The sequence below is a fragment of the Paroedura picta genome, chromosome 2 (assembly GCF_049243985.1).
Source record: "Paroedura picta isolate Pp20150507F chromosome 2, Ppicta_v3.0, whole genome shotgun sequence".
NCBI classification, from domain to species: Eukaryota; Metazoa; Chordata; class Lepidosauria; order Squamata; family Gekkonidae; genus Paroedura; species Paroedura picta.
In genome coordinates this window covers 127582590-127603735 of record NC_135370.1, presented here as the reverse complement: position 1 = coordinate 127603735, position 21146 = coordinate 127582590, and the positions used below count along the sequence as shown (strand labels likewise).

The 21146-nt window shown below is 45.2% G+C and overlaps 1 protein-coding gene across 2 annotated transcripts in view; it reads right to left on the bottom strand.

The window, feature by feature from the left end:
• The window catches only part of SUSD6 (sushi domain containing 6), a 75433-nt gene extending 56142 nt beyond the window's left edge, over positions 1–19291 (bottom strand). The window contains exon 1 of one of the 2 annotated variants that reach the window (XM_077322603.1): positions 18958–19291. The gene's annotated coding sequence lies outside the window, so the exon portion shown is untranslated. Of the gene's footprint in view, positions 1–18328; positions 18598–18957 lie in introns of those variants that run through there. The other variant, XM_077322604.1, reaches the window with a different exon arrangement.
• Between the last annotated feature and the right edge of the window lie 1855 nt (positions 19292–21146).

Here is a 21146-nt window from a genome sequence, read left to right as displayed (position 1 = left end):
TCATTTTTGTCCAATGGCCAAGAATTTCAATTGGTAGATATGAACCAAGCACCACCATGGAAAAAATGGTCCTTTTGAGAAGGCAGATTTGACACACCAGACCAACACTTGGGAATTGTGATCTAGAACGTAACACTGTGATGTGCTCTTTTCACATGAGCTGACAATGAAACCAGCAAGCAAGAACTGCACTCTGTTCCCAAAAGTATCTAGATTTTCTCCCTTGGATTGGGGGGAGGGAGAAAATCTCGAAGGATCACTACTTGTCAAGGAAGTTCAATGCAAATAAATTCAACACAGCCTCAAGTGACTTCTGCATTGTAATCAAATACTGAGAGGATCAATGAGCAAGAGGCCCATCTATTTCTATGCATATCTTAAGATAATGAGCAGTACCTGTGATAGAATTATCTGTAAAGAGGTGAGGGAGACAAAAAGACAAACATGTGGGATAACTTCATATTGCATTTATTATATGCAGGATGCTGAAAAGCACTGAATTGTCCAGCCAGATATGCTACACATGAGATTTGTTCAGAAGTGGTATGAGTGAATAGTTTCTGGAACAGGAGATTTTCTCTGGTGGCACCTGAACGATGGAACTTCGGCCATCAGGTACTTATCTTTTGCACACCAGATATAAAGATGCCTGAGTAGCGCTTATTTGTGATTACTATACACATAATTTTCTGTCAATGTTTTTACTGTTCAATTCTGTTTTAACTATGGTTGCATGCCACACTAGTAGCAAGGTAACACAAACATTTACTATAGAGGAATATCAGATGGCTGCAGCAAATGTGGAGCAGCATCTTACAAGTCAGAAGAGATAACCTGAAGATTTCAGTAGTTTCAAACAAAATATCTTAATTCAGGAAAATAATATCTGCTCATTTATGACAAAACAAGACACCGTCTTTAATCCGCTCCTGCGGAGTGGATTAAGTAAAGGGGTAAGGGCTGCTGGGGAGGAGTTAGGGCGGGACCTGTCCGGGATAAAAACTCGGAGGGGTCCAATCAGGAGCCGTGCTGCCACTCGAGGGCCAAGTGGCCAATTGGGAGGCGCGCGTAGGCCCGCCCAAGACTGGCCGCCCACATGCTTCCCCGCCCGGAAAGGAGCAGGGCTGCCGCGTCGAAGACGTGGCGGCCCTGCTCCTTTCCTGCCGCCGGAGCATCTTCCTTCCCTGCGCAGAGCCTCGCCGCCAAAGGACCAGGGCTGCGACCTCGCGCCTCAACTGCACCACCCAACGCGGAGACTCGCCAATGATGGCCGGGGGACCTGCACGAGCCTCCCCCCTAAAGCCGTCCTCCACACGACGCGTTTCCCACTCGGCCCGCCACAACCGCCGTACCCCACCTGCCGGGAGCCATCCGGACGCGCTGTCAACAACCACCAGACCTCGACCCACCCCCATGCTAAGGCTGCACGACGCCCAGGACTCTACAGCGAACACACTCCCACCCTCGACCCCAGTCCAGACACCCTCCCCCACCCATTCCCACACCTCGCCAACATGCCCCACCCACCTTCCTTCGGCCCGCCCCCCCACCACACTCACCCCTCTCCTCCATGGCCCGTGTCCGCCACGTCCGCCCGCCGCCCGAGTGACCCGCACGCCCGAAGCCTCTTACTTACACTGGAACACACATGCGCGGAGCCCCGCGCGCGCGTGCTTCCTGCCCACCAAGCCCGGCCCCCTGCCCCGCCCCACTGACACACCAGCCAGGCGCCGACTACGGCACAGGCCTCCTCCCGTCCCTCAAGCTCTGTCGCCACCATCCTCTCTCACCAGGACCGCCCCCAGACGCTTCAAGCCGCCCCGACTGCTGACAACCACGCCGGAGCCAGCGAACCCCGTCCCTGCTCAGACTCGACGGTAGGCGCTCACATGACCCCGCGGAACCCACCCACAACCCCAAGCCCAGCCTCCACTCTGCCCGCGCCCATCCCGACCCCTACAGCCGCCCCAACACGCAAACTCACACAGCTAGCGCCCGCTGTATTTGAAGGACAGCGGGCTTAATTTCTAGTTATAAATATATAGGGCAGCCTTTTTCAACCTTTTGACCATGGAGGAACCCCTGAAATATTTTTCAGGCTTTGAGGAGCCCTGGAAGTGGTGACCTGCCCCTTTAGAGAAGTGGACACAGAAGATGCAGGAGCCACCCAATCAATCAATAATTTACTGTTTCTACTGTGGAGGAAGAGACCAAGCTTATACAGCAACAGGGGAAGAAGGCTCCAGTGATGTCATCAGCCATCCCAACTTCAGGGAAAGGCCACATAACCCCTGGAGAGCTCTCTGGGAACCCCTGATTTAGGGCCACAATGCTTAGAAAGGACAGCTTAAACACAAATTATTTAGCATGGAACAGACCATAGAAAAATGTAGAAGTTGCAGACATGGAATTGATAACTGCACCAAGTAGGCTAACATTAAACAGTGTGTCAAAATTAATAATTTGAGAGCTAGGCTTGTGATTACATTTCAAAAGAGGTTTTTTTCCATACAACTCCTAGTCATTCTTCTACACAGCTGAATACAGGGCACACAGCAAACTTCGGTCTTTGAATCTTTGCCTCATGGTTGAGCTACTGTCCTTTCTCAGACTCTGGGTACAGAAAGAACCAGGCATAGCCACTGACTCCACAAACTCTCAGCACAGTGACAAAGTAGCCGATCTGCCTAGTTGTCCAGCACACAAATAACTACAGGAGGTGGGCTGGACTGCTAGATTCTCTATACCAGGGGTAGTCAACCTGCGGTCCTCCAGATGTTCATGGGAATTGTAGTCCATGGACATCTGGAGGACCACAGGTTGACTACCCCTGCTCAGTACTTCCTGTTTTGCAGCAGAAGTGAAAGGGAGAAAGTGAAGCTTGGAAGCTCCTCAGCAACACTCCTGCACTGCACAGCTGCCACTCACTCCTCCATCAGTAACCTTTGTCTGGTGTCTGTTTTACAGCACAATTCACTCTTAGGGCAGAGATGTAGATATTATTGTGGGGTTGTATTTATTGTTACCCACCATGGGAGTGACCCACCATGGGTCATGGGAGTGGCGGGATATAAATTAAATTATAAAAAATAAAGCTATTCACAGTACTAGCTTGTTCTCTAGGACCCTGTCTCGGCTTGCTTGTCATGGGCTCCCTAGAATCAGCAACTAGGTGGCAGGCAGGCAGCAAATATGCCTATACATAGATTCGCCCCTAGTCCAGTTGGTTTCCAAACTAAATAAATCCTCAACTAAAATGGCAAGCTATATATTCGGCACCAAATTGAAGAAGTATCTCCTTCTCATCTGAGAACTTTCTGAAAGCTGTGGTGTTGAGTCACAATGTTTGGTCCATTGTCCCCAACTTTAGACTATTTAATTTACTCAGAAATAGAGGTGGGGTGAATGAATGGGTAAGGACAAAAGGCTGCCCTTGAACTTCAATAGGCTATACTGAGTACAAATCAGAGTAAACATCTCCCTACAGAAAAAAAACTTTTAGTATGGAGATCAAGGTTCCATCAAGATAGTGAAATATACAGAGTTGCATCAAGTCAGTGGCCACTGTACCATATATTACCATGACAGGAGATGGAGCCAGCTTGGTGCAATGACAGCTTCTAATCTGGAGAGCCAGGTTTGATTCCCCCACTCCTCCACATTCAGCCAGCTGGATGACCTTGGGCTAGTCACAGTGTTAGAGCTGTTCTCACAGAGCAGTTTCTCTCAGAGCTCTCTCAACACCGCCTTACAAGGTATCTGTTGTGAGGACAGGAAGGCAAGGCAATTATAAGCCACTTTCAGACTCCTTTGGGTAGTGAAAAGTGTATAAAAGGGTATAAAAACTAACTCTTCTTCTAAGCCAGGCAGCTCATACCTCATACCTCAGTAGCATTTTAGCTCCCCAAGGACAAGCCACCTTAGTTATAACCTAATGGCAATAAACTACACATGACAAAACTGAAAATACTAATGAGCTCCTAGGAATCTGCAAATATTCAGTTCAGAAAATTCAAATCCGGAGTGGAAGGGAGACAGGCTGTATAAACCAGAGAAAGGTATATACACAATTCCTATATATTTGGAATTTTTAGCAGATTAAGCAGTGTATTTGGCACTAGGACAACTAGGAAGAAATACAGACAAGACATCCTTGAAAAGAACAAGAGTCGACAAGACAACACAGTGAGGTCTGTGCTCACATCTGTCTCATTAAGCAGCTGGCAGCGAAAAGGCAACCTTTCCCCTTCCCCCAACATCACCATATTCCCAGTTATTTCTCTATGAGATCTGATCATGGATTGCCAATGCCTCATCTAATTTGGGTCTAAGTATGGGGGCAATTTTTGAGACCCCTGACAGTTGTAAAAGAAATGTAAAAACAAATTTGCAGTCTGAAAGACAACTGCATCTTATATTCAATAGTCCACAGCAGCTCCGGTTCCTTCTGAAGGTTCACATACACCACAGATTACACACAGCCTTTCTGTTGAGCTCCCTGTTTTTTGCTTCTACATCCTGTAACAGCTTTGCAGCTTGCATACACAGGCTAGACACAAGTCAGAAAAAGAATGCCCGGGCCCCACCTTCTAGGATACAGAATCAGCCAATGAGACTGTTGCATGAGCTCAATGGCCAGTGCCACACAGGAGAAAGCAGGAATGTATGACTTATCTGCTTCCTGTGGGCAATTTATAGAAGCTCAGCTCTAACTATCTCAATAGAAACATGCTCCATGTGCTTGAGGAAATCACCTCACTGCCAACACTGGCAGATAACAGTTCCCATCAGGCCCCCTACAGCCTTCTGCTTACTTCACCATGATGCAAGCTGAACTATATAACTCTTAGAGGTCCTTTATCCTGCCTAGATCCAGGAAATCAGATTGCTCTGTTCTCCACCAAGCTTTGTCCTTTGAAAGGATATGGAAGAGAACAGAAAAGGTAAATTTTGAGGGGAGGGGGAATCTGAGGTGCTAAAAAAGTTTATGGTGCCTCCTGTTAATTTTAAAACGCTTCATTATTCCGTAAGAGTGCCAATGATTCAAAGATGAAGTCTTCAGACTTAATTTGTGTCCAGCTCATTGGGAGGGGCTGAGGCTCAGTGGCAGAGCATCTGCTTGGCATGCAGAAAATCCTAGGTTCAATTCCTGGCAGCAGGAGATGTAAACAAAAGACCTCTGCCTGAGGCCTTGCAGAGCTGCTTAAACAATGCTGACTTCAATGGACTAAGGGTCTGATTCAGTATATGGCAGTTTCACGTGCTCACTAGAAATTCCATTCCCCCACCCCCCCAAAAAAAACCATACTCCAGCCAAGACAGATGGAATGTTTAGCACAGAATGCAGATGGGCTCAGCCTTACTAAACTTGCTAATGCTGTCACCATTTCAGCATTTGGTCAGAATGGCATTTATCCCGTATCACCTACATTCTGAAGACCATCGGCTAGCGTTCTTACATAAGTAACAGAAGCACTCTTTACTATCTCCGTTTTAAGCATACTCCAGTTAATAATGAATCCTTTAAATATTTATTTCAGCATCACGCAGTTAACACATAGCTGTCTGCATTGATTTGAATTGTGTGAACTGCCCCGAGATGGTATGTCCAAGAGAGGCAGTATATCAATCAATCTTGTCTTTTACTAAGTTTGCCAATAATGTCCCTTTAAAGCAGTGGTCCCCAACCTTTTTCTCACTGGGGACCTGTCAACGCTTGACAATTTTACTGAGGCCCGGGGGGGGGGTAGTCTTTTGCCGAGGGACATTGCAGCCTCCGCCTGAGCCCCTGCTCCGCTTGCTTTCCTGCCGGTGCCCCTTACTTCCCGCCGCCTGCTGGGGGGTGCTGCCATCAGCAGCTGAGCATTGCCACGCCGAGGGGGAGCCCCAGCCATGGCGGCCACCGGAGAACACCAAAGGTGAGCCGGTGGCAGAGGAGCAGAGCAGCCCCCAAGGCAGCAGCCAAAGAGGAGGACAAGGAGGAGCTGCGGCCCGGTACTGATTGATCCACGGACCGGTACCAGTCCCCCGACCGGGGGTTGGGGACCACTGCTTTAAAGTATGTTCTATTGGTAAATAAGCACAGACAAATTCACCCAAGTTACACATCACAAAATGACATGTACAGAGTTCTCCTTCCTCCTTGCCTTTTTAAAAGAAAGTTTTCTCCTGCAGCCTTCAGGCTTCCCATTACCTATTTTAGCATACCTCATAGATATAGAAGTACCAAGGAGAATGCCTGGATTCTAGGGCATTAATTCAGTAGCACCAGCAACCTGCATATATCAGTTGACAACTGAAGAGATAATTTATCCCTACACCTAGCATGTTTTTGGAACAATGGCTATGCCAAGACAGGTCATTTCCTGATATTTAATGATTGCCTGGAGTTGATGACTTGAAGGGATGGGCTGCAGCATGTAGCCTACCATTTAATCAATGGAAATGTCCTGCTCCTCCCCATTATTAGTAACAGGCTAATAAACAAGAGCTAGTCAGGTGTCAGCTGAAATGAAAATAAAGTGAGTTAGCAGGCTCTTTTTAGTACTGCTCCTGAATTCACACCATAAAATAGCTTTGCTGTCAGAACCCCCACAGGAAACCCTTTAAAGACATAGATTCACCTAGAAATGTTAAATAGAATCATATAATAATAATAATATAATATAAAAGCTTTAACAGTTTGTTCTATAATGAAGAAGAAAATGCAAATACAAAAATCTGAATAATCTCAACACAAATCTATGGCTCAGGTATCACTTTCTTTGCTCTCAAAATGTATTATATTCTTAAACATTGAGAGTTATGCTAAATTTCATGCCATCAGCCTTCTACTGTTGTGGTTCATTAAATTTTTTTATCCTCTTGTGTTGTTTCAGGAACCCAAAAGCAAATTCCAGTGTACATAATTATTTTGTCCCAATCAATGGTCCAAGAAAAAGGAAGTTTAATCTACCACTGAAGCCCACAGTAGGATTGGCCAAGCATTTGCCACACTCAAATGATGCCTCTGGAAGAAGACAAACATCTCTCTCAAGACCAAAGTTCATCTCTTCCAGACACTAATCCTGCCAATCCTCCTATATGGATCAGAAACATGGACATACTCAAAACCTTCCAAATGCAATGCCTGCAGCAGATTCTGGGTGTCTATGTGATCATAATCGAAACAAGACAATTTGGACAAAATGTGTCAACCAGCCGCAAATTAAAGAACAAATCCAAAAGCGCAGACTGCAATGGTTTGGCCATGTTTGCAGAATGAACACCAGCAGACTGTCTCATGTACTCCTCTGGCCGGAATGACCAACTGAATGGAAGATCCAATGACTGGCACCAAAGAAAACATGGATTAAGCAGATTGAGGAAGACCTTAGAAACCAGAGACTGACTGTCCACATAGCCAAAACTACTGCCACTGCCACCAATCGCCAAGAGTGGAAACACATAAACAAGGCAAAAAATCCAGCAGCTCTACAGCAGCGTATTGGCTGAGAGGACAACCTGTTCCACAATCGCTAGCTAAAGGATAAAAAGATGAAGATTTTGTTCTAAGACTAAGATCTAAATAAGTCTAGGTATATGTTGATGACCATATGTAAATTCCAACAATCACCTGCTCTTCCACTTTCAAATCACTTGAAGCCAACTTCTTAGAACCTAGTGACAGGCAATAGGTACATTAGCAACAATGAACTACAGACAAAATTGTTCTGATATTCTTTGCCTTCCCACTGTGTGAAATTGTCATCTGTTTACTTCTTTACCATTGGTCACTTTACCAGACTATACCAATGAATGACAGTACTATCTCTGCTTCCAATGGAGGCATATACCTTACATTCATAATATTCTCAGAGCACCAGGGATGTGAAATCTCCAGAAAACTGTCCTAGAAAGTTTTCTGGTATCTTTCAGAGCATTTCCTGATTTAGGACCTCATGTGAATGCCTGCCTGATCAGGAGAAAAATCAAGACTGATTTCAGTGTTATTCTCAAACCTTTATTTTGTTGCAATGATATTTTCCCCAATATTTAAGGAAATAAATACAGGCACTAAAAGCTATAGACATGCCAATTTTAACATAGCTGAAGAACAGTGTGCGCCTCGGGTGTGGTTGTCCACTTATCAGTTTTAACAGAATTCAGCTTTTCCCTAGAACTCACTGTAGAAACCACATCAGTTTCACTGTTACTTTTTGTAGTATCATTTAATCATCCCATATCACTTTAGTGATTACAATATCACTACCATGAGAGAGGGAGAAAAGAATTTTAACTTCAAATCTGACCTGCATAGTCAATCAGGTGAATGCATAACTTAATTTTTGTTCTGGATTATTGTGGTTTTTGTATTTTCTACCCCATTAAAAAAATCATAAAAACAGGCACTCTTATACAACTCCCAGGGATAATTATCTGAAAAACATTTATGACACTGAAACTGCCAATCTGACATTGGCAATGGTATCTATTATTAACCTACATGCAAGGATCACACTAAACATTATGAGAGGGGTAGGAATGTATACCACAGTATTCCTCATAATGTGAAAATGGCAAACTTGTCTTCCCAAACTCAATTATGTGTACAAAGATGGGAACCCAATTAACAATGCTCTCCTCAGTATACACATAGTAAAAAAGAAGAAAAGGGGCAGTTGCCTTTCGTGTTCCAGAATACACTACATGCATATACAACTTACATAGCAGTGGTCCCCAACCTTTCTGAGGCTAGGGACCGGCAGGGCAACTGCCCCGCCCGCGCATTGCGCAAGCATGGGGCGCGCCAGCACATCGCATATGCGCAGCCAAAATCGCGCATGTGCGGCACTTTCGCGCATGCGCAAAAGTGCCACACATGCACGATTTCGGCCGCACATGCACAGTGCGCAGCGCGGCCCTGATTCCCTCTCCCCGCCCTCCCGCAGTAAGAAGCTTCCCGGGCCGCAAGCTTATGGCCTGGGAAGTTTTTTACTGCGGGGCGAGGGGTGGGGAGAGGGAGCCACGGCCCAGCGCCATGGCCTTCGTGGCCTGGCACCGGGCCGCGGCCCGCAGGTTGGGGACCACTGTTATATAGAAGTGTAAATTGTAAAAAGTGCAATTATCAGAATTAGCAACAGTGAAGGAAAACCTCAAACTCCCCTTTAGAAACTTCCTCTAGCTGCTCATATCTAACATGTATCTGAAACTGGAGAATAAGATTGTTGAGATATGGAACAGAGAAACAGCATGCAGAAAAAGAGGTTACATTTTTCTACACTATAAACTTACTTCTTACACAGCTGCTTTTGCTTTTTCCAGTGTCAGGACATGTTTTATGATTAATGCTTAGCTAGGCACTAAAGAGCAATACTTTTAAGGTGCCCAACTAGAAAACCAAAAAAAGAGAACTTTTTTCCACATTATAATTTGCGACCTCCGTCCTCAGTGATTTGTATTATGAAAACGGATTCAGTAAGGACTTGAAAAAGCATTTAATTTCCCTGCTGTTTCCTCTTTGCCTTCTCTAAAAGTCCCTAAAACCTCTCCCCTTTTCTTGATTTCTTCTCTACTTTCCACTCTCCTGCTGACCTTGCTTTATTTGCCTGCCTTGTATTCAGCTTTCCCTCAATCCTTCCCCCTGGCAGCCTTTCTCCAAAAGACTGTAGTCAAACTGCATAGTGCCAGCTGCAGTGCTGTACCCAGTGTTGATTCTGGATGTGCTGTGCCCAGTTATGCGACATCAGTCAAGCCTATTTACAAAGTGGGAAACCTGCAATGATTTGTGGGAGCCCTTCACCACACTATTTCCTCCTTCCCTTCTCCTGGCCACCTTTCCCTGCTTCCTTTGCCACCCCTTTTTTGGCTTATTCATTTGGATCACTCTTTTATTATTGTGAACTTTACTTACCAGGGTCTGATTTAACTTCCTGGTCCTGTTGCTTTGTCATAGGGTTAAAGTCAAGGGGCAGCAATCGAAATGTTTCCTGCCAGTGACATTTCTCAGAACCAGAACAGAAGAAAACATGCCCTTCTCTAGGTTGAAAAGTGATTAAGACAAGCTAGTGTTTCTCTGTATTAAAAAGGGCCATTAAGTTAGCACATGGAAGCCTGTATTTTAGGATTTTTTCCCCAGAAAGCAAAGATAAAGGAGTACCTAAGGATGTTGCATAATGTGGAGGATATCCTCTCTGGGATAAATGTCAGAATTTTCACACCACAATATCTCAACTTTCTTGTCATAGAAGCCACACTGAAGTGGTCACTCACAGGACTGTATTTGGGGACTGCTGTATACACAGTGCAACCTTCTGTCCTCTCTGCTTTTTCTAGCGGTATTGGCTTAAGCTATATATAGCAAAGGAATTTATTAATCTATTCTATTACTTCCACTTTTTAAAGGTGTATCTTGAATATGACATAATTACTTAACACTAAATAACCAGTGTGCTGTAGTGGTTAAAGTGTTGGGACTCAGATCTAGGAAATCCAGGTTCATTCCTCACTCGTGTCATGGAAGCTTGCTGGGTAACCTTGAGCCAGTTACATTACTTTCAGCCTAACCTACCTCACAAGGTTAGTGTAAGGATGAAATGGAGATGAGAATGAAGTAAACTATTCTGGGTCACCATTCAGTGAATGGTGGGATATAAATAAAGTTTAAAAAAAATTAAAAACAGATGATTCTAACTGCCTAACTGCAGACCATTATAGTCATGAAGGACAGTTACATTTGTTTTAATTTGTTGTTTACACAGATTCTTGAAAGGTTACTTGCTGTGATATGCTAGACAAGAGGCACCAGAATTTGAGATATTTATGTTTAGCTTGTGTTCTGTCTATAATTATTCACTGCTATCTCCAATCAGCTCCAGTACAACTTTCAGTATTAAGTAGTATTCCTTTAGGGTTTCATTAGGAATTTTATTCAAGAAACACTGTAATGCATTACCTACAGTACAGAGCTGGATAACAGGAACTCATGTTCAGAATTCCCATCCAGTCATGAAATTTACAAGCTGTAAATCAGAGCTGTTGTGAATCTAAACTGCCAATCTCAGCTCCTTTGACAAGTTTCAAATGAAACAGATGAATTCTGCCAATTGTTAAAGCCTCAAAGGCAGATTCTATGAAGGCTTAAGGGGGTGGCAGGTTACAGTGGATGAGTGATAGGGCTGTGAGTGTCCTGCATAGCACAGGGAATTGGGCTACTTATTGCTAGTGACATCTCTGATGATTCAATAAATGGTAATCACACATAAATGATAAATAAAATAAAGTATTAGGAATGAGAACCGCAGTTCTCAACTAGTCTCACAGCGGTTTACACTAACTGGGGAAACATATCAAAAATTGAATCCCAATAGCACCTTTAAGACCAACAAAGATTTATTCAAGGCATGTGCATGGAACAAGGATCATGAGAATACAGATATAAAATTAGTGGCAAATTATTAAACTGTCATAGTATCCAAATTACGTCACATGATAATTCTTTGCTAAAACAGCCAATCAGTCCTTTTGAGTCCAGTTTTAGTTCACAAACACATTGGAGAAATAAAACTGTCCATTAGTAATTAATAGACATTATCTCAGTTATAAAAATAATAAAAACATATGTACCTCCTAAAGAACAAAATACAGCCCATCCAATGTGAGGGAAATTACATGTCACCTCAACAGGTGCCACCTTCCCATTTTGCATCACAGAGTGATAAAGTGACTATTATTTAGTAAAAACAAACTCCCTCAAGACCTTAATGTTTTATTGTATCACATGACACAGCTTTTGTTTCAAGTGGTTTGTAATCACATTTCAGCTCCTGGGCCCCTGGTACACTTCCCAGTATTTTATATCAATTTATTTTAGAGAATATAATTCAGAACTTGAGGTCCAGGCCATGTTGAGGCTTTTTAAGAAACACTTGCTAGCTTAAATACTTTTTAAAGATTTGCACTATCTAATTAAGATTCCTAGTGTGATAATTGTGTTCAATCCATTAATCCGACAAGAAACAAGGCTAGCAATATGTATTCTCATTCTCAGATATTTATAAAAATTCCCTTGTATACTATTGGCAAAGAATGATCTTTCCGTATTATATTATAAAAGATGTAGAAGAAAGTAGTTGCCAGGAATACTGCTACATTCCACATCAGGCACTTGAAGAGGATTTATTGGCAGGTGGGTGGGTTTCAAGCAAGAATGCTTATTTCTCAAGGGCAGTTTTTCAAGAGCATAAGGCAAGCTGATTCCTTCTGCTGCAACAAAGAGCTCAATATCTGCATCTCCTTTTATAACCTTCTCCTCTCCTCACCTTTTCAGTTTTGCAATGATCAGTTTACGCAAGGTAATATTACTGTCAATTATGGAATGTCCTACCTTTTGCTAAGTTTGCTATGTTTAGGATTACTGATCCCAGGCTTTTCATTGCTGTTCGATATTTTTTAAAATCCTGTTTGTAAACTTTACCACAGAATAAGTATGCTAACAGTTTTCTGTTTTCACTCCTACATGCTGTAACCAACAAAGTTACTGATTGTCAATACAACTTCACTTTCTGAAGAACTAAATTTCCAGTATAACAAAGTTTGAGTCCAGTGGCATCTTTAAGACCAACCCATCTGAATCAATCTAAACTTTCAGTAGCTATTCTTAGGACAGCAGAAATCTAGGGTACCTGCCCCTCCCCTGGGGCATCAACTCTGGGGGGGGGCAGTGGAACTCAAGCCCCCCCCCAGGATTTCCCAGAGGGACGGTCCCCTGTACCCCCCTCCCCCCCCAACTGCCAGGCAGCATAATTAGGCTGCTTAGGTCTAAAATATGCAGTCTCATCCTCTCCATTCACACGGAGGCTGCCCCTCCACTGCCTTGTCTGATTTTTGTCTTGGGATATTTGGATGTTCTGCCTAAAGCTCCCAACCTCAACCTGTTGATCACTGAAACATACAGTGTACTAGAAGTTAAGGTAGTTTTAGTATCCAGAGCTTTGCAGCTTTAGAGAAGAAGAAATGTAAGATACTGGGATACTTCTGTCTTTGGCCATGGTATTGAGTGGCAGGGGGCAAAGGGGTCTGTGGCTTAAATGCTGCATGTTAATCTGATTTTGGTATCCTGAGACTTGCAGCATTAGACAAAAAGAAATGGAATTGATGGGAATATCCACTTTCTTGACCTTGTGCATCCCTGCACATGAGTGGGGGGGGGGGGAAGAGAAATAAAGCTGATTAACCAAATACAGGAAGGGAGGTAATTTTGTTGTCTTGGACCCCACCACAAACAAACAAATGCTCAACTACCTCAACCAAGCAAATAATTTCAAGTCAGAGTATCTGAGAAGCCAGTGTTCACTGGGGATGTTCTGTGGATTCTGAGATGCATTTGAAGATTCATATTAAGTATCCAATATGGGAGTTATGTAGTTGTTATAGGGTTGGTCTAAGATTGGGGAGACCAGAGTTCAGACCCCCATTAGCCACAAAGCATTATAGTTAATACTGGCATCAGCCAAAGATGTAGTCTAAGTTCAAAGAAAATCCAAATTCCTAAGTACTAGAACCTAACTAAAAACTGGGCAGCACAGCAGTAATAACTTTGGTATATCAAGTGTGCCACAATCCCCTTTGGGTATTCCAATTAAAAAAAAGCTTACTCAGATTGCCAGTGACTATGTCTTTAGAAAGTTAGTTTTGCCCAAATGTTTTAGCAAGAAAGCCCATTGCAACCAGGAATGCAATGGTCACTAAGACCAACAGGGGCAGCTCTCTCTCTCAGCAGGAGCCATAGGAGGTAAACTCTCTCTCTTCCCCTTGAAACAGGAGCCATAGCAGGTAATCAGGGATCATTGCGATTTGGCAGGGCTCTCTGTGTCTCTTTCTCTCTCAGGCATCTGAGAGCAAAGTGGCTAGTGTCCAGGGAAGGAGGGCGGGAGCTGTAGGGGCAGGGTCAATCAGGGTGCGGCCAGCTGATTGGCCCTATTCCAACTCGGACACCCCAGACACGTTCCACCCCCCAGGCTAATTCACAAATATTAAGAGGAACAATGGATAAGGATAAGACATTTTTAACATATTACATAACTTTCAAGATGGCAACTGTAGCAACTGCAATGCATTCATGTCAATTTAATGCAGGAAGGAGAGGACAAGTTTTAAGTGATGTGAAAATTACAGAACGCTGCACATATATTGAGGCTGGGACCCACAGCCTACATCTCTTTATGTAATTGCCTCAAAACTGAAGTCCCTGATTGCTATTAAAGTTTATGCCTGACTTTTATAATACAATATAGTACAATTTTTACTACTTAACAGAGCAGAAAAGAGTAAAAGAAAAATATTAAAGATTGGGCAGGTATTTCAAGTTACATCTTATTAACAGTAATATTGCAAATGAACAGAGCTAAGGATTCTGCCAAGTCTGTGCTCATCCTCACAACTCCTTGAGATAGATACGAGCATAAGAAAGCCCTGCTGGATCAGACCAGTGGTCCATCTGGCCCCACATCCTGTCTCATGCAGTGACCACCCAGTTCCTCTGCACAGCCAACCACAGCACGTAGAGACCAAGGGCTTTCCCTGATGTTGCCTCCTGACTGGGAATCAGAGGACTAGTGTCTCTCACTGTGGAAGTTTTCTTTGGCTAGTAGCCATGAATTGATCTAATCCCCTTTTAAAACTGATTATTCCTGCTGCCATCACTACAGACCCTGGCAGCAAATGCTACATTTATCTTGCTGTGTAAAAGAGTATTTTATTTTGAGCCTACTGCCCGTCAGCTTCATCAGATGCTCTTGAGTTCCTACATTTGAGTTCCTATAACTAGACTGTTAAGTTCCCAGATACATAAACATCCTCTAGTGAGAATGATTTTTACCTAATGGAGAAATGGAGCAATGTGTTGGCGGAAGACCCTTGTGTGCATTCGCAGGCTTTTTTAGGGGCAGAGTTTCCTCCCGCGGCACACGCACGTTGAGCATGTAAAACACGTGAAAACCTCTCTTCCGGCAAAGACAAAGCTTGGGAGGGCTGTCTTTTGGTTTTTGTGGCAACTCCAAATGGTTGCCCACTTAGTTTGATTGACATCCTTGTAAGCCAAGAGTAGTGCTCCCTTTGGTTTCAATGAGAATGCCTTACCCATGAGAGCTCTCTCCGTGGAAGAGGGTGAAAAGGAGACACACGTAGCTATTTGGAGGGAGAGAATTTTGTGGGACAGGTTGGGAGCTTAGAGAGAAGGTGCCCCTTCAGTGTTACCGGTGGGTCTTCAGCTGCTCATTTCTGGTTGGCGTTCACCATCCACACACATACACACAGATTGCCTGTCAATCGGAGCCTCGCTGAGTGCAGGCACATATCTTTTAGTTTTTGTCTTTGGGGGTGGGGGGGAAAGAGGATTTCCTGGAAACATTTTCTCCTAATTTTCTTTTGATCCTACGTTGAGCAGGGGGTTGGACTAGATGGCCTGTATGCCCCCTTCCAACTCTATGATTCTATGATTCTTTTTGTACAAAGTGCTTTTGGAAGGGTGTGGGTAAAAAATGGCTTCAAATTGATCCTCATTGAATGCATATGATTTTTACACTGAAATGAAATAAAACCACTTTAATTCTGTAGACCATGTCTTAGACTATAGGCAGCACCGCAAAAATCCTGCATCCACGGCATCCACCCCAAACTCATAAGAATTCTTCGATTGATAGCCACAGTATACACCACAAAAATCACAGATTGTGTGGTAATTCACTAATTGTGTGGTAATTCCTCACAGATCCTCGGGGGTTTTGTATCCAGTCACCCAAAACTCCCCATAAGATAATTTAGAAATCTTCAAATGCACATCTCTGTGGTGCCATGGTCCTAAGATTTGATCCATGGTATCCTCATGGATCCTCAGAACTTTTGTGTTGTGTCACCCAAAACACATCTCCACATATTGATCTTTGCCTCATATTTCAACATGAGAAGCATGGATCCACTGCTCTGTGCTGTTGCCATGGTGGAAATCCACCCACAAATCCAACAAACTTCCATTATCCAGGTTTGTTTCCATCTCTAGTCCTGATTAAGTAGCACAAGTCTTATACGGTCATTATAGAAGGTAATCAGGCATAATCAAGTACATTAGTTTTCTCAATCAAGAACAGTTTAACTGATTTACTATGCTACATTGTAATCCTATAGAGACTCACTTATAGAATCACAGAAATCATGGAGTTGGAAGCCAACTCTAGGCTTTCGTTTGTTGTCAGGGACTAGTTTCATAACTATACTTTATCTGTTGAGCTGCCTGGAAAGGCAGCATATAAGTAATCTAAACAAAAATGCTATTCATGTTAATGTGCATGTTCATACATGTATCAGCGAGCTGTTCCCACGCACACATACACCTTTTTCTCACCATTGGGCCTTTCATGAGACACAACTGACCTTACTTGTAACTAGTCAGCAATCAGGAGAGGCAGAAATGTATATGTGAAAGCTGAGACTGTAAAAGACTAATAGCTACCATAGAGCTCAAAAATTCCTCCAGGCCTCAATGTTGCCATCAATTTACAAAATACTGTTCCATTCATGAAGGAAAGAATAATTTTTAACTTTTAAAAGTGCTAACATCTCTTGAATTTTACATAGAGTTTAACTGAAAGTTTTTTACATTAGCACAGAAATGGAGGAAACAGCAAACTACAGCTATAGACTATGCATATTTTTCTTAGCCTTATCCTGGCTTGCATCATTCCTAATCTGCAAATATATTCATGTTTCTATGGACTTCAAGGTTAAGACATTTTGAGAAGTATGCAGCTCATGTCACTTCTATTTCACAGGTACATGCATACTAACATTGGATCCTGCCTGCATAATATTTATAGCTCTTAACATTTATTTTTAACTTTGGACCTTATTAATTTGGATCTTATTAAAATCTCTAATCCCTCTTTCTCAGAGATGAAGGTGTTCTCTCAGCACTTTGAAGACTGAAGCTTTAATATACTACTTAAGGTTCTTCTTGCAAGCCTTATATAGACCAGCATATCACTGCTCAAAACCACAAATTTTATTTACCAAAAAGCCTGAAGAGTCATAGCTAAAGCGACATTCTCTATTTGAATATTGGTGGATCTACACACACACACACACACACACAAACAGAGGGAGACAGTGGTAGATGTATCATAATGACAAGAGATGCTTAAAGTCGACATCCATACACCAGGATTGAGAACCTGAGATTATGAATTTTGAAATTAGCATATAGTAGCAATTTACAGAGCCTCTTGTGGCGCAGAGGGGTAAGGCAGCAGAAATGCAGTCTGAAAGCTCTGTCCGTGAGGCTGGGAGTTCGATCCCAGCAGCCGGCTCAAGGTTGACTCAGCTTTCCATCCTTCTGAGGTTGGTAAAATGAGTACCCAGCTTGCTGGGGGGTAAACGGTAATGATTGGGGAAGGCACTGGCAAATCACCCCGTATTGAGTCTGCCATGAAAACGCTAGAGGGCGTCACCCCAAGGGTCAGACATGACCCGGTGCTTACACAGGGGATACCTTTACGTTTTAGCAATTTACATTAATGAAGCCCGCATCAATCAAGTTTTAGTGAATCAAGAAGTTGAACAGGAAAGATTATCATACCTTGTATGCAACTACAGCATCATCTTATTAATATGCAAGACAGCATCATAAGGAAAGGCATGCTCCTGTTTACCAAACAAAACAGTCAAAGAAATAGTGTCAAAGATTCTCTATTATTCTTGCATATAAATTCTCAAAGAGAAATTGTCAATGCAGAAGAGAAGAGTTCCCTCAATGGGAGGCTGTGGTGACTTTCTACTTTATAAATTAACTTGATTATAGTACACAGGCAAGTGGGATCAAACAGGATTAGTACACCACAATCCTTACCTAAAGTTTTACACTACAGGAGACTGTTACATGGCAGTAATGCACTCCCACCCTCTGAACCAGTTAATAAACTTTTTACTGTTTTCAGTCATCCCCTCTCTCCTATTCTTTACAGGCCACTTTAAAACCAAGATACGCATACAGACTAAATTTAGTACTTCATTGCTGAAGCCATATTTTTTGGCCCCAGTTTACAAAGAACATCATGTTTTAGTGACTAAGAATTTCAAGAAGCTTTTTTGAAAGGAACAAAACATACCAGAATAAATACGGTTAGACTCTGAAGCCCCACTAGGTTTCTATTTTGTTTTGCTACAACAGATTAAGCGCAGATATCCCTTAGAAAAAGAAAGCAGTTGCAGTTCCAAGGAACTCCATTGTTTCTAACACGTTACCGAAGCAGGCTCTACAGTCAGAGACACAAAGGAACCGCACATCACCAGAACTTACCCGAGTCTTTCCGTCACCCACTCAATTGCCCTGCGGGAGGACTTCACGGGGCGTAAACAAGGGCCGCGTTGGGCCAAGTTGCCCAGTCGAGCAGCCCTGTTCTCTTCAGCCGCGGTCACAGGTGCAGCCACAGCCCCGTCCTGTCCCACATAAGCCCGCATCGGAGACGCTGGGCTCCGACTAGCCCATCCTCCAGGAAGTGCTCGAGTCTGGTTTAGGCAGCAGCTTTGCCCGGACAAGTTTGCCAATTTCCCAAGCGAAGGGGATTTCCTCCGGCTTCTCGGAGTGGAGTCCCATCCCGATAACCCCTCCCCCAAACCACAGACACGGCTCACCCACCCCGCCCCTTCTCCCCCAGCCGCTCTTCCCTTTGAGACCTTCTCTAGTCTAAGGAGCCGCGCTCAGGCCAGGCACACCCGGAGCAGGTGTCCGTGCTCAGGGAGGGAAGAGGCGGGCAACAATGACAGGCCCGCCGGGGTCCCTCACCCCGCCCGCAGTCCCCTTCCTCTCGGCTCCTCTCCGCTAACAAAGAGCTAACCGGGGGCGGGGGGGGGGAGAGAGAGAAGTGCACCCGCCTGCAGCCCTCCCCGCGCCAGCCGCCGCCCCCGCCCCGCTCGCCCCCTCCTTACCCGGCAACCTCCCGACGGGGTCCAGGGCAGGGCAAGGCGGGCGGCTCCCCTCTCTTCCGCCGCTCACTCCAAGGCACTGCGCGGCTGGGCTGCTGCAAGGCCCGCGTGCCCTTGGCTGTCTGGCGCTGAGAGCGGCGGGGGAGGGGAGCCGACTGCTCTTGTCGCAGGCTTCGGCGAAGGCAACATCCGCGGCCGCACAAAGCCCAAGGCGCAGAAGTCGCGGCGGCCGGAGGAGGAAGCGCGCCGGGCAGCCCCCGCCCCGTCCTCCCGCTGCTGCTCTTCTGCTTCCTCCAACTCCGCCGCCTCCCCCAGAAGCAACAGCCGCTCTGAGGTTGCTCCGCCTGCGCCCGAGCGCCCGCTCGCCTCACGCGCCGGGCCTGGCGAGGAGGAGGGGCAAGGGGGCGGCTCCAGGAGAGCGTTTAAAGGGACAGCCAACGCGGAGCTGCGGCAGTCGCAGGGCGGGGGAAGCCGGCGAGGGGGCGGGAGGAGCCGCGGCGGTCGAACAGCCGGCCGGCCGGCCTGCACTAGGCCAGTGCCTTGCCTGCACGTGGGCGTGGGCCGCACCCCCCCCCCCCATCCGCCCTTGTCTGCTGAGGGAGCCGCGGCAGAAATAACCCCGCTGTGGGGCAGGCGCCGCGTGGGCCTGAGCTGTTCGCCCACAATCCTGTACGGAACGGGCGCTTTAGACCCAAGCACGCGCACAACTACCTTGCTCTGCCTTTGGAACCATCCGAGGCACACTCTGGGGTGAAGGGAGGCTCTTCTGCAGGGATGGGGCACCCACGCCCAAAGTGGAAGAGCATTACCTGGGCTATACAAGAGGTCCGGGGGCAATCCCTGGCGCCACCAGCTAAAGGGAGCAGGCGGTAAGTAGGTGCGTTGAAAGGCCTCGCTCTGCGACCCTGGAGAGCAACGACCGGTCAGAGTGCACAATACGGACCTTGAGGAAACAATGGTGGGATACAGCATATGGCAACTTTCTGCATTCACACTCTCAGAATTGCCTCTTTCCTAGGAGTGAGTTACAGGCTGAGGCCCTAAATTGGGTCACGTTTAAATGGTCTGGTAGCATCATCACCGGGGTTGCTAGGTCCAGGTTGAGCAATACCAGAGCATTTGAGGGCGGGGCTTGGGGAAGGGAGGGACTTCAATGGGGTATCATGTCCACCTTCCAAAAAGGCCATTTTCTCCAGGTGAATGGAATTCTCACCTGGAGATCAGTTGTAATCTTAGGAGTTTTTCAGCCATCGCCTGGTGGTTGTACCAAGACTAGTGGCATACAAATATAAGAAATAAATGAAATAAATAAAAAATTATCACCTAAAATGTGTATAATTCTAATATTTCAATTTAAGCAAATGTTTTGTGTTCACTCATGTGAGTCCCAAACTATAGCTGACTTAGTAATGACTCACAAAAGCTCACACCCTGCTATAGATTTTGTTACTCTTTAAGTTGCTACTAGAGCCTCTTGTGGCGCAGGGTGGTAAGGCAGCAGAAATGCTGTCTGAAGCTTTCTGCCCATGAGGCTGGGAGTTCAATCCCAGCAGCCGTCTCAAGGTTGACTCAGCCTTCCATCCTTCCGAGGTCGGTAAAATGAGTACCCAGATGGCCGGGGGGTAAACAGTAATGACTGGGGAAGGCACTGGCAAACCACCCCATATTGAGTCTGCCATGAAAATGCTAGAGGGTGTCACCCCAAGGGTCAGACATGACCTGGTGCTTGCACAGGGGATACCTTTAACTTTAAGAAGAAGAAGAGTTGGTTCTTATATGCCGCTTTTCCCTACCCAAAGGAGGCTCAAAGCGGCTTACAGTCGCCTTTCCATTCCTCTCCCCACAACAGACACCCTGTGGGGTGGGTGAGGCTGAGAGAGCTCTTATATTACTGCTCAGTCAGAACAGTTTTATCAGTGCCGTGGCGAGCCCAAGGTCACCCAGCTGGTTGCATGTGGGGGAGCGCAGAATCGAACCTGGCATGCCAGATTAGAAGTCCGCACTCCTAACCACTACACCAAACTGGCTCTTAAGGTGCTACTGGACTCTTGCTTTTGTCTATTGCCACAGTCAGACTCACATGGCTACCCATCTTGATTGCCCCACTGATGGACCTCCTGGTGGCACTTTGGCTTCGGTCACTGTGTGACACAAGAGTGTTGGACTAGATGAACCATTGCCTTGATTTGCAT